This window comes from Lissotriton vulgaris, chromosome 2_1 (assembly GCF_964263255.1).
Source record: "Lissotriton vulgaris chromosome 2_1, aLisVul1.2, whole genome shotgun sequence".
Classification (NCBI taxonomy): Eukaryota; Metazoa; Chordata; class Amphibia; order Caudata; family Salamandridae; genus Lissotriton; species Lissotriton vulgaris.
The window spans coordinates 1,025,275,604-1,025,289,483 of NC_141687.1; the positions used below are offsets into that span (position 1 = coordinate 1,025,275,604).

The following is a 13,880-nucleotide window of genomic DNA, read 5'->3' on the forward strand; positions in this document are numbered from 1 at the left end:
CGTGAGCTCGAGACGGAACGAAGAGCCAATTTTGAGCGTTTTAATCGTTCTTGTTTGTTTTTCAGTTACTTTGTTGGAGAATGCCGAAGAAGGTGGGAAAGCGCATGACTACCGACCAGATGCTGCGTGTTCTCATGAAGGAGATGTCCGAGCTAAAGAAGCGGGTGGACAAGAATGAGGAAAAGGGTCCAAAACGTCCTTTGGCGGGAGCAGCCCCGGGAGGGAAAAACAAGAGGCCCAGGAGGGGGGCAGCGGGTGAAGACATCCCCGGTCCCAGTGCCCCGCTCGAGGCTCCAACTCCCGTGCCGGAGGAGGGGAATCCGATTCCCGTTGTGGTCACCCCCGTGTCCGAGGATGATATGCCGCCCGAGCTGGCAGCACAATTGGCAGCGTGGTTGGGTAAAGGTAACGAGGGCGCCACGGCTGTCGAGGCGCAGGCGCTGATAAAGCAATTGCGTGAGAAACGTGAAGCAGCCAAGGTGCCCGTGCCGGCTGCAGTAGGGGACAAGACACCAGGGACGATTGCGACCACAGAGGCAGCGTCAGGTGCAGGTAAGCGGCCATTGCCGATCGCGAGGGATGAGTCAACACCCTCTCGGAGAGAAAAGTTGGGGCAACATGTTCCTTTGGCAATTAAGGAAAAGATTTGGGCGGGGGAGTATGTGAATATTTTTTCATTGCTTGTTGACCATTATGAGGTAGAGCATGTAAAGAGTCAGAAGGATCTCATGCATCCGAGTGTTTGGCGCGCAAAAATGGCCGCCTTTAAAGTGAATGAGAATATTGGCAATTGGGGCAATGCCTGGGGAATCTTTACATCAATCTTGGGGGAACGTAGACCGGAGTTGCTTTCCGAGTTCCCAATCTATCAATCACGAATCATGGGGTATTCGACATCGCACCAGGGTAATCATTGGTTTTGTTACGATAATATGTTCAGAAAAGAAAAGGAGCATAATAAAAGTTTAACCTGGGATTGTTATGATGCCTTGACTTGGGATAAAATGAAGGAGTCAGGAATGTTGAAAATGCCGTTGGTTGGAAGTAATGTTGGCGAATCCTCCCGGCAGTATGGGGGGACCCCCTTTCGTTCAAGTACGGGTGCCGACGATCACTCGAAACCTACCGGCAATACTGGAAGAAAGGGTTTCTGCTTTAATTACAACAGAGGTAAATGTACGAGACCGCAGGGATCGTGTAAATTCAAACATGAATGTAGTGGTTGTGGGTCGTCCCATCCTGAGGCCTCGTGCAGAGCCAGAACGGGTGATAACGGGGGGAGAGGAGGTGCCAAACAGGTCTAATATAGTCCGAGGGGCGCCTTTACCCACTCCGATTGATACCCTGGCGATGATTCCTTGGCTCAGTGATTACCCGGATCGTACTTCTGCTGGGGTGCTGCGGAACGGTTTTTCGTATGGTTTCCGCATCCCGGTAGGGGACTTTCAGGGTGTGGATAAGTGTAAAAATCAACTTTCCGTCCTGCAGCATACAACCGTAGTACAGGATAAGATCCGGAAAGAGGTGACTCGAGGTCGGGTCGCCGGCCCGTTTAGTGTACCCCCGGTCCAGAATTTTGTTTGTTCTCCCTTAGGGGTAGTCCCCAAGAAAGACCCTGGTGAGTTCCGACTGATTCATAATTTATCAGCTCCACGAGGTCTTTCCGTAAATGAGGCAATCGATCCAGAAGTGTGTTCGGTGCGGTACGCATCCTTCGATGAGGCCGTAGCCATTTTGAATCGCCTGGGGCCCGGGGCGCTGATGGCGAAGTCAGATATCGAGTCAGCGTTCCGATTGCTCCCGGTACACCCAGACGACCAGCGTCTCCTAGGTTTCATGTTTCAGGGTTGTTATTACATGGATAGGTGTATGCCAATGGGGTGTTCTATATCCTGTGCTTATTTCGAGAAATTCAGTAGTTTTCTACAATGGGTCTTCACAAAGAGAACGGGTTTCCAAGATGTAATGCACTACCTTGATGATTTCCTGTTTCTTGGGGCAGCCGGGGGTCTTGAATGTGGCCGGGCCTTGGCCGAATTTTGTGTGTTGATGAAGCAGTTTGGTGTGCCATTGGCGCCGGGTAAAACAGTGGGTCCTACGACTTGCCTCGAGTTTCTGGGGATCGAGTTGGACTCCATTGAGGGGTGTTTCCGTTTGCCAGCCGAGAAGGTGTTGAAGTTCAGGGCTGCGCTGCAAATGTGTATAAATGCTTCGAAAGTTACGCTGCAACAATTACAGCAGGTGGTGGGACAGTTGAATTTTGCCTTGAGGGTAATACCAATGGCCCGCCCCTTTTCCCGTTCAATTGCCCAAGCGATGGTCGGCCTTAAAGAAGCCCATCATCGCACGAGACTATCGGCCGAGATCCGCCAGGACATGCGTATTTGGTTAGCATTCTTGGCGGATTTCAATGGTAGAATCGTCTGGAATGAACCAGCCGTGTCTTCTGAAGAGCTGGGGCTATGGACAGATTCGGCAGGAAGCATAGGTTTTGGCGCCATCTTCGGCACGAAATGGTCGGCACAAAGATGGCCGACATGGTGGCATGAGAATGGTCTGACGAGTAATATTGCTTTCCTCGAACTGTTTCCCATCTTGGTGGCCTTGAGAGCATGGCCCGATGGGTTCAAAGATCACTCTGTCATATTTTGGTCTGACAATATGACCGTGGTCGAGTGCATCAATAGTCAGGCAGCACATTGTAAACTGATTTTAAGACTGCTTAAGGAAATTGTTTTACTGTATATGCAATTGAACGTGCTATTCAGAGCAAAACACGTTCCAGGGGTGATGAATCAGGCGGCTGACGCACTGTCTCGTTTTCAAATGCAGGCTTTTTCGGGTTTCCTTCCCTCAGCGGACCCAGAGCCGGCACCCTTTCCCGAAGCTCTCTGGTCTCTCGGTGCCCCGAACTTCGTCACCTCGTGGGAGAGAGTCTAGCACCAAGGACGAGGAAGGCATATGAAGGGGCGTTTCGGGCCTATTTAGCCTTTTTGGGGAGTGATAAAGAGCGACTTTGGGGTCACGAGGAATGGGTAGTGAATTTCCTGATGTCCTTACGGAGGGCTGGGAAATCGGTGGCTACGGCCCAGAGGCATCGTGCTGCCATTTCCTTTGTTGCCAGAGCACACGCTATCCAGGACCCAACAGCGTCTTTCGTTGTACAGAAAGCGCTGCGTGGGTGGCAACGCCTCGAGGGTCGCAGAGTAGATGAAAGGCGCCCGATAGGTTTGGATAGATTGTCCCAGTTGTTGGCGACACTCCCTGCCACATGTTCATCTCAGTTTGAGGCGGTGCTGTTCCGAGCCGCTTTTACGCTAGCATTTCACGGAGCAATGCGGGTAAGCGAACTAGTTGCAAGGAACAAACTGGATGTGGCGGGGGGTTTGTGCCAAGAACACGTTCAGATCAGGGGAGAAACAATGACTGTCTCCTTTGTAAGGTCCAAGACTGACCAAGATGGGATGGGTGACTGCGTCATCATACGCAGGATTCCTGGGTCCTCCATATGTCCGGTAAAGTGTTTAGAGGATTACCTAGCACGAAGGGTGGCATCATGGGGGGGGACTTTGTTAAGACACGCGGACGCCACCCCACTGACGAAATTTCAGTTTCAGCGGGTGCTTGCGATGTCAATTGCCGCTGCGGGCTTTAACCCGGGCGAGTTTGGGACCCATTCCTTTCGGATAGGGGCTGCTACGGAAGCTACAGCCAGGGGTCTTAATGTTGAGCAAGTGAAACAAGTGGGGCGTTGGTCCTCCAATTGTTATAAGAGATACGTGCGGTTGCACATGTTGTGAAGCTGTAATAATGTACTCACGCTTCTTGTTTTTGTTTGGTTTTCAGTTTCGCAAGCCTACGAGGCGGGGCGGACTATGCAGTCGACCCTACACCGGGCCAGCGGTCAGACATCACCGACTGTGAAAAAGGAGGTGTGGGTCGTGGGCCACTCATACGTGAGGCGTGCCGCAGACGTATTCAAAGCAGGTGACATGATTCACGTAGCTGGGGAATACGGGTACAGGATGTCCTTCTACGGAAGGGGCGGTCTCTGTATTGACCAGTTTCAATCATTTTTCGAGGGTTTGTTAGGGCGGACAAGGTCACCGCCGTCAATAGTTATAGTGCATGTTGGGGGCAATGATTTGGTCACCATCGGTAGACGACTACTCCTGGAGGCAATGCTTTCCACTGTAAGTTGGTTGGCGAGGAGAGTTCCGGGGTGCACGATTGCATGGTCCCATTTGATTCCACGAAGGGTGTGGCGGGGGGCTATCTCTATACCTGCTTTGAATCATTCTGTTAGAAAGCTTAACAATAAAGTGAGTAGGTTGTTCCGTTCCAGGACATTGCATTCTATTTCTCATAGCTGTATTAATGATGACAGTATGTATTCGGGGGATGGTGTGCATTTGTCTTGGGTGGGGAATGAGTTACTCTTAAGAGACTTCTTAGCATGGTTAAAATCTTTGAAACATGACCTTTAGGTAGTAGTTTTGTGGGGGGTCCGGATAGCCGGTCAACTATCCGGCCTGTGGCGGTAAGGTCATGATCGGTGAGCACTAATTGGAAGATCCCTATGAGTGGGCGTCACCCAACATGGATGGGAGCGCTCGGGGGAGGTGGCCTTTGGCCCCTCAACGGGGAGGCGGTCCCTTCTAAGGATGGGTCGCCGAAAGAAGAGGAAAGGCGGTCAAGGCCCCTTCCTGTGTAGGAGGGGTTACAGCCCCCTCCTAGGGAATTTCCCGGGGCCAGTGACATCTGCGACGGCAGATGCGGTAAGTTGTGTGGGGTTGGGGGGAGGTCTACGATACCTTCTAGATACCTCACACGAGTCTTCGAACGACCTTTAACTGGCGTCGAGTTGATAAGTGCCCCCGTCAAGTCAAGGGAAATTGGTAGTAGTTGCACGTGAGTACGCCTCAGTGCTGTCGCCCCTCCCAAGTGGGGGGGGTATGTCTGGTTAGGGATCTTGACACCGGTTACGACCTTGCCGTTGGCCCTTAAACGTTAGGATGTACAATTTCAATATTTCAAGTAAATGTTTTGTAGGATGTTAGTTCGGCTAGGAGAACCTCTGTATTAGAGAATCTGTTAAGGTTAGCCAAACATCGCAATGTGGTATGAAATTGTACATTAATGTTTAAATGTTTTAATTTTTTGTTTTAATAAATACGGCCGGGAGGGTCACTCCCTCCCACTTCCAAAAACTTCAAGAACTGTTTCCGGTTTCCCTCATTTGGGGATTGTGTTGAGAGGGGGTGGCGGGTATCTCAGCCATATGGAAAGGGGCGACCACTCGGTCCCCCCGAACGTATGGCAGAGTGCCTCGATCCCCCCGGGAAGCCATTTTGGGCGGGAGGCGCGTCTCGGCTGGTATGCCCGAAGCGGCGTAGCCGGGGCGCGCTTTTTCCTGCCCTAGAGTGGGCTGGCCTAGACACTGACGCAGCCGGCCACGCCCTCGGGGCAGGCAGGGGCGGGTTTACGCCCGCCCTGAAGATGGATAAAAAGAGACGCAAGACCAGAAGACATCCTCTTGTTCCTGTGCTCTGAAGCTGCACCTCCTCGCTGCACGTGAGCTCGAGACGGAACGAAGAGCCAATTTTGACCCACCCACCAGCCCCTGAGGACAGCTAGTTGTTTTAATAAAGTTGATCAGTTATTCTATTTCGTTTTCAGGTTGTTTTGGTGTTATGTTGATATTTAATGTGTAATAAAGATTGGCCTAATTTTACAAGTTTGTGATTAGAGAACTTCGGATTCAAGGTCCATTTACAAACAAGCGTTTTTTCGGTCATAGTGGCCAATGTAGTTTCGTTTAGTTAGCATTTGTCGTATTTATTTCGGTCAGGCGGTAGGCGGTAAGGTCATGATCGGTGAGCACTAATTGGAAGATCCCTATGAGTGGGCGTCACCCAACACGGATGGGAGCGCTCGGGGGAGGTGGCCTTTGGCCCCTCAACGGGGAGGCGGTCCCTTCTAAGGATGGGTCGCCGAAAGAAGAGGAAAGGCGGTCAAGGCCCCTTCCTGTGTAGGAGGGGTTACAGCCCCCTCCTAGGGAATTTCCCGGGGCCAGTGACATCTGCGACGGCAGATGCGGTAAGTTGTGTGGGGTTGGGGGGAGGTCTACGATACCTTCTAGATACCTCACACGAGTCTTCGAACGACCTTTAACTGGCGTCGAGTTGATAAGTGCCCCCGTCAAGTCAAGGGAAATTGGTAGTAGTTGCACGTGAGTACGCCTCAGTGCTGTCGCCCCTCCCAAGTGGGGGGGGTATGTCTGGTTAGGGATCTTGACACCGGTTACGACCTTGCCGTTGGCCCTTAAACGTTAGGATGTACAATTTCAATATTTCAAGTAAATGTTTTGTAGGATGTTAGTTCGGCTAGGAGAACCTCTGTATTAGAGAATCTGTTAAGGTTAGCCAAACATCGCAATGTGGTATGAAATTGTACATTAATGTTTAAATGTTTTAATTTTTTGTTTTAATAAATACGGCCGGGAGGGTCACTCCCTCCCACTTCCAAAAACTTCAAGAACTGTTTCCGGTTTCCCTCATTTGGGGATTGTGTTGAGAGGGGGTGGCGGGTATCTCAGCCATATAAAGCCAGCAAATGGAAAGGCAGAAAATGTGAGCTACAGACCACAAGCCAATATCAAGCCACGTGCAAAATGCGTTCCCAGATCACCTTTCTGAAAGTCCCCAAGATATCTTTTGCATAGCCAGACAGCTGTGTGTTTGGGAGGCAGCGACCAAATAAACAAGCAATGGCATAGCCAATAGCTCTCGCTTTTGGGACCTTTTAAGTATTTAGTTATGCAGCACAATATCCTTGGTGCAACAACATCAACCGTTGCATGGCTAAACACTTATAAGGTCCCAAAGGCGAGACCTATTGGTTATGCCAATGCTTGTTATATCTCTTCTGGCAACGCTCCATGTGCACTGAGGGGATCACTACTGGTAATCTTGCATTGGATGCCCACTAAAGCAATCTTACCTAATGTGTTCACTATTGAAATAGAAGCTCCGGGGGATTTTCATTGAACAGCAGCAACTTATATTACAGAAAAGGTTGGAGACTTCTGTTCTTTGTAATGATCAAAGAGTGGTTTACCAGTAAGGAGATAGCAGTCAAATGTACAAACAAGTACCAGCATGCGTTGCAATGTACAGCATGCCCTGCTCATAAAAGGGAATGGTAATTAGGTTAAATTTCATGTGGCCCAGACAGCCTTTCCTAATGTTGCTCACTTGCTGTTTTCCTTAGATGAATCAATTTAGACCTCTGTACGTGGAATTCAGAATTTTAAAGCCAACTTGGCAACGCTTACTTGAGCAGTGTGAAAATACAGGGAATTTGCATAAGTCCTCTGTGCTAATTGATACTTTCCCATAAGTAGGCCATTTAAATGGTAGATAGGCAGAGATACTTCAGTAACAGCACAGTGAACGAGTGCCAGCCAGCTGAGGGAGGAGTAGTGATAAAGAGCCGTTCTAGGAGACCGCTCGCGCCACAACTGCAGATTTACAACAAAAAAATTGTTTTGTGCGTTCTTGACTTGGCTGCCAGCACTATAAGATGTGCTTTGCAAAACAGTCACTCCGGCTATACCTGGACAAATACTCATACCTCAACCAGACGCCCACCCAAAAAGGACACGCCATCATAGAAATACAGACAGGCACACAAAAAGACACATATATGCACAAACGCATACAAAACTATGTAAAAGTTACCCAAATTCTGACACAGCAGACAGAAACACAAACATACCGCACAGCAGCCTACACCAAGACACACGCAACCTCATGCATATTAAGAAACACACCATTCACACGCATATACAAAAACACTTGAATGAAAAGAAATGTACCTACAGACCTACTGAAACGTGCGCAGAAACACATGCATTAAAAAAGCACACGCACAGAACCATAGTCTTGCTAGAAGAGATTACCACCACATACAGGCACACTAACAAGCACACAGGTAAGCACGTCTACAAAACAAAAAAAAGATGCACACATGCATACATGCATGCACACACACGCACAACTCGGAGAGAACCACAGATGGCCATTAGCACACGTAGGTAGACACAGACATACTTGCACAGGTGCACATACCCACAGGCACAGACAGAAAGAACACATACCGAACACACAACAAACATACTGATACACACATACCCCCAAATAGCCCCTCCCACACAGAGATACCCATAGACACGTCTTTAAAGCAGTGTGCCTGCGCTGGGGTGGCACCTCAGCTGGAGAGTTAAACCTAAAAAACCATACAAAGACAGTAGCAGTGCATTGAAGGCGTGGAACGGCATTGCATACAGTCAGTAGCAGTGCAGCGAGAGCATGGAATTACGTTTCTGAGCTAATTCTAATTTCCTAAATGTTAGTTGTTTATGAAGAAGCTTTTAGGTCACATTGATTACTCATGCAAATGTACATATTTGTATGTATTCTGATATACGCCTGGAAAATCACTGGCTGCAAATGAATTCTCAGTGCTCGGAAGCCTTTCCTAATGACCTATACAGAAAACTATCAACATAACATGATATCAACAATTAGGACTAGAAATACTTACAAACCAATGAAGAGAATTTAAAAAGCAGCAATTTATAGCGAAAACTTACCAGAGATGGCACTATGCAGAGTGTAGTGATGAAGGCTGTATAGTGCGGTCCCTAAGCCACTTTTGGATTCTTACGATAGGTGTGCACAATTTGTGTAATTCGTTTTTGCATAATTACGTGAAATTTTGAAATTTCGAGCTGAATATCGTTAAAAAAAACACACAAGTGCTCTCAACAACCACCTCTTGCGCTCCTGCATATTGTTCCTATGCGCCTGTCATAGGATTTGTTTTCCAGAACAGACTCAGACTTACACATGTGGCACAATGACACAACTTTAGGAATTTTGCGTAACAAACGACACCAAATATGGAAATGTAAGCGAGATTAACCTGGTGTAACAAACATCTTGCTCATGCCAAATTCCTACTGATTTAGCAGACAAATATTTCTACCAGATATTGCCTTGTGTTCTTAGTTCTGAAATGCATCTTTCTAAACATTCAACTGGGAAAAGTAGTGCACTGTGCAGGAGGACATTTTCAACAATAACTAACGCTGAATTTAAAAACACCTGCATATATAACACAATGTTGTAATCAAATTAACGATTGTGACAGACGTGCAGGGCGTTGGCCGTACACACAAAATAGCTCCTTGAAGTAAAGCCAGGAGTTCCCATTCAATATGTTCCTTTGAGCGGAATAACATCCTGCAGCTGTAACAAACATAGCCAAATAAACACTTCTGACGCGACCCCTCGAAAGTGGGGGCTAATGTGAGCTAATCCGGGTCACTTCGCACTCCATTACCACAAAGTACTATTTTCGTGACTGTGACGTGAACATGACCAGAGGATTTGCTGTTTTTGACGCTTTTCTCGACTCAGGAACAAACAATACACAGCACCTTGTATCTAACAGTTCCAGTGCAGAGTACATGGCAGTGGTTACCCCCTGGCACCGAACACTGCTTTTCCATGCCTGCTGGTAAAAGCCAGCCTGTACTTGGGTACAAATCACGGCAGCAACGGGCCAATGCAATTCACAGTCTTTCCAGCAAGAGGCTATTTAATTTCAAAAACACTCACAATATTCAGGAGGGAATTAGCGGCGCATACTTCAATGCCTTCCAGCTCATAAAATTGTCACTTGGCAGCATGTGCAAGTGTCACAAGCTGGCCACAAACACATCATGGTGTCGTATCACAATATTTCAGAGGAAGCCGGAACTGGAAGCCAGCCTTTTGGCTCTCAGGTGCCTATTAGCTGTTTCCAATTGGTTTGTTTAACCCGTTGCCTGCTGATGACGGAACCGCTCCGTCATCAGCTGCGGTGGCGCTGTGCTGATGACGGAGCGGTTCCGTCATGGCCCGTTTGGAGCGCCTGCGCGGCGCGAATTCCGCGCCTGCAATGAGCGTTCCATTGAGCGGGGCGGGCCATGACGGAACCGCTCTGTCATAAGCACAGCGCCACCGACGCTGGTGACGGAGCGGTTCCGTCACCAGCATGCGGCCGCCGCGCGGCCGCCCCACCCCCTTAGCACTGCGGCGGAATAGCCACCGCAGTGAAGGGGTTAATGGATACAACCAGCCAGCGAGGTTCTAAGTTCTTATTCAGAAATAGGAGAAAAACAAGCATTGTCCGCGTGGCCATGAAAGTGAAAATGTACGTGCGGGCGCGGCGCTACTTGCCTCTCTCTACCTCTGGACGATATGTGTTTGAGATGTGTAGACAGAAACACCCCATGTTATTTAAATTGGTGCAGAGCTCAGACACTGGCTGGCCCTGCCTCGTAACGTGGTGCGTTATTCGAATGTGATTATTTCTTGGTGTCGCCGTCTCTGTGTGGCCAGGCATTGTGAGAGGCGCTCTGTTAAGACTGGGGTTTCTTAGGAGATGAGTCCCCGTTAAGGCAGGCGTAAGCTTGGATGTTCTAGTCAGTACTTGGTTTTGAATTCAGAGGGGGAGAGAATGGGCGCGTGAGAGAGCAAATACTCCGTGCATTTATAGCAAAGACTTAGTGCATTTAAGTGATTTATATCTAGACTAATCTGTTCTCTTTGATTTCTCTTCTTCTCCTACACGTGATGACAAGCAGAGTTACGATAATTAATCTTTGTGCTCTCTTTTCTAACAAGCATTGGCCGCGCAGCAGAAATAGTGACGCCGCGCGGCCGTGAAAGAGGAAGTCATTGCGTTCACGATTGCTGTGAAAGCAAAAGTGATCGCGATGACGCGCTAAAGCGCACAAGGGATGCCAGTGCAGTAACGCGCGTGCTTGTGCGCATGAGAGTAAGCTGGTGGCCGCTTTAGTAGCCCTTCTAAAAGCCGCTACTAAATGTCTCTCCGACAGCGCATGCGCGCTGACTCAGCGAACCCTAAAAGGACTATGATGTATCCAGATCTAATGGCTTGTTTTTTAAGCGCATTAGCTCTGACTGTGTCATAGTGCTTCTTAAAATTAGTTTAACCACACTGTAAAGCATTCCACTGCTGTACAGCATGGCTATAAAACATTGCCAAAGCCAATACCGATCATCGGTGTGACAAATTGTCTATGCTAATGCTTTTTTCCCTTCGCATTAGGCATCTGTGCATACCTATCTATCTGTTGCCTTGCGAATTAAGCTGATCACATTACAGTCATCGAGAGTAAATCTATTTAGGAAGTTGATGCAGGTTTTCAAAAATGGTTACCTTATTGAAGTTTTTTTTGCAGTTCTTTTCTATAGTGGAAACTCGACCCGAACGTGTTAGAGCACTTTACAGGAGCACCAGTTGCATTACATAAGAACACATATATTTATCATAGGAACAAAGAGATGAAGTGATTTGCCCAATACCACTGGATGTTGAGCCGACGCAAGGACTCAAACCCAGTTCTAAAGTCATCAGTACACGCCGTTGCGCCCCAGCCTCTCTCTTTGGAGGCATATTGCTTTTTAAGATGACAAATCATTGGAAGGCAGGCAACATCTTCCGAATTAGGGTGAGTTAACTGGTACTGCGCTGAATTTATGGGAAAGAAAAGATCGGGATTGAGAAGAAAAACCTGACTGAATGAGTCTTGGCATTGTGTTAATTGCCCTGTTTAAGGATTGCCCTCTGACTGGAGCAGCCAAGAATTTCAGAGTTTGACAAAAAAAAATCTTATTGATTTGGGTGATACCTGTCAACCGTTTAACTACCAAGAGGCCTGGTCTGGTATTTGATAGGAGACGTATACATGGTGACTCATAAAAGCTCTAGGATTAGGTTTTGTTTTTGGGTCTGTGAAAATCGACACCTCCTGTTACCAAGGGTCTCCGATGCAGAGCTGTGCCAGAGACTCAGCCTCAGCTTCAGCATGCAGCATCGGGGAGGTAAAAAAACAGGAAGGCAGCAGGGATGGATAGAAATGCAAGACCTGAAATAAATAAAAAAATATTGAATAAAGTGTGATTACACACTCCATATATTTTATTATGGGTTCCTTACCACTGCTTCCAGCAAGTTACTCCAGCGCTGCGGCTCAGGCCAGGTATCAGAGAACTGATAGAACAGGTGCCTTCCGATTGGCTGTTTCTCACACAGACTCTATGTACAGTGCCCATGGCTTAGCTTGGGAAGTCATGGCCGTTACTAGGTGACAGCCTATAAACTAGGTCACAGAGGAACTCTCTGTTGCACTGAAGATAACTAGGGGGTAGTGGCCTTAGGGGATGGAACTTGTGCTATGACCTATGTTGTTTTGATGGCTTGTCAAAGCCATGCAAATTTCAGAGAAGCACAACTGAACTCTGTAGAAAAAGTAAGTACAACTCAGCGGAGTAGCCATCGACCCACGTTTTGCTGGTGAGTCCAGCAACAAGGGGTCTTCTTCTGCTGCCCAAATAGAACGCCAATTATCCTTCTTATAAGTTCCCTTGTACTTTTAACCCTTTTAATAGGCATGCAAGCAAGGAGAGAGCAAGCAGCAATGTGTGGGGGGATGGGTCAAGCAGCAAAGGGGGAGGGTGGTTGGGGGACGAGAAAGGCAACCTCGGAAAACAACACCTGACATTTGATCTCGGTCTTTGAATGCACAGCAAATGTGAGATGATTAGAAGAAGATTTACAGGCCTGTTTACAGAAACGGCACTCAGAGTGAGTGAAAACAAGATTGCTTGTGTGGAGTGCTCAAAATTAAATAAAGTAGTTCCTAAAATAGTTGCTAAATAGGAGCAGTGGAAAGATAGAAGTAATTGGTCCATGCTTTCAAGGAGGGCTAAAGACATGAAGAGGCATGACGCATACATGCCAAGGACAAAGGGGAAGACAGAATATGAGAGACCCAGCAAATGGGAGGCCTATGGGCGGGCTGAAGCCCACAAAGTATAGACGTCTCTTTGAGACAGCGCATGCCCTCTCTAGAGCCGGAAAAATACTACGTGGATAAGCAATCGACTTACTGCCATATGAGAAGCTGAGAGAGCAAAGCACATTTCAGTCTGTAGCAATACTAACAGAATCTCGAATATTCAATAAACTAACAAGTATCATTAGCAAAGACCTATAAATATTATTGCCATCTGATTGCAAAGAGCATTCACTATGGCACAACTACTTGAGCGTACTGTAAATGAGAGAGATTTTAACATGCATATCAGGTTACGTCACCAGGATAGGTGCAATGATATTTGGTGTTACAGGCAAAGCAATGCTTTGCTGCTGGAGCATTCCCTGTCGCCAAGAAATTTTTTTTTTAAAATAGTTTTCTTGTCATTTGGTGCCACACACCAGGTGCTAAAAAGCAACAACCTTGTTACAGACATATGAAATGGGCAGACCTGCACAAAGTATCTCAAACCATCAGAATTTTAAATAGTATTACTTTGCATTACTTAATTTTAGCCAACTAGCACCTTCACTTCAAGGTACTACATTCTTCTTTTTATAATGTGTTCTATCTGATTATCTAGAGTAAAATCATGCATATTCAAATGAGGTGATATTATGAAAACATTACTACTTTCTCCAATGAATATAAATACTAAAACAGTGATCACAGTAACAGCTGCAGAAATAACACAGTACTATAGAGACAGAGAGCATGCAGGGCTCAAGCCTCAACCTGGCTTTCTTACCCCACAAACATTGCCTTCATCAATACACAAATTGGTCTGTTTTGATCGACTCAACAAAAGACACCTGGTATCTACGATCCTGTCATCATTGTAAAGCACAGAATGCAAAAAATAATCAATAAGCATGTTTATGCTTAGATTCCCTGTGTGTGCCGCCCATCAGACCCTCAACAACCT

The 13,880-nt window shown here is 47.3% G+C and overlaps 1 protein-coding gene across 1 annotated transcript in view; it reads left to right on the plus strand.

Moving 5' to 3' along the window:
* CD302 (CD302 molecule) overlaps positions 1-13,880 on the plus strand; it is a 162,217-nt gene that overhangs the window by 86,759 nt on the left and 61,578 nt on the right. The gene's annotated exons all lie outside the window — the stretch shown is intronic.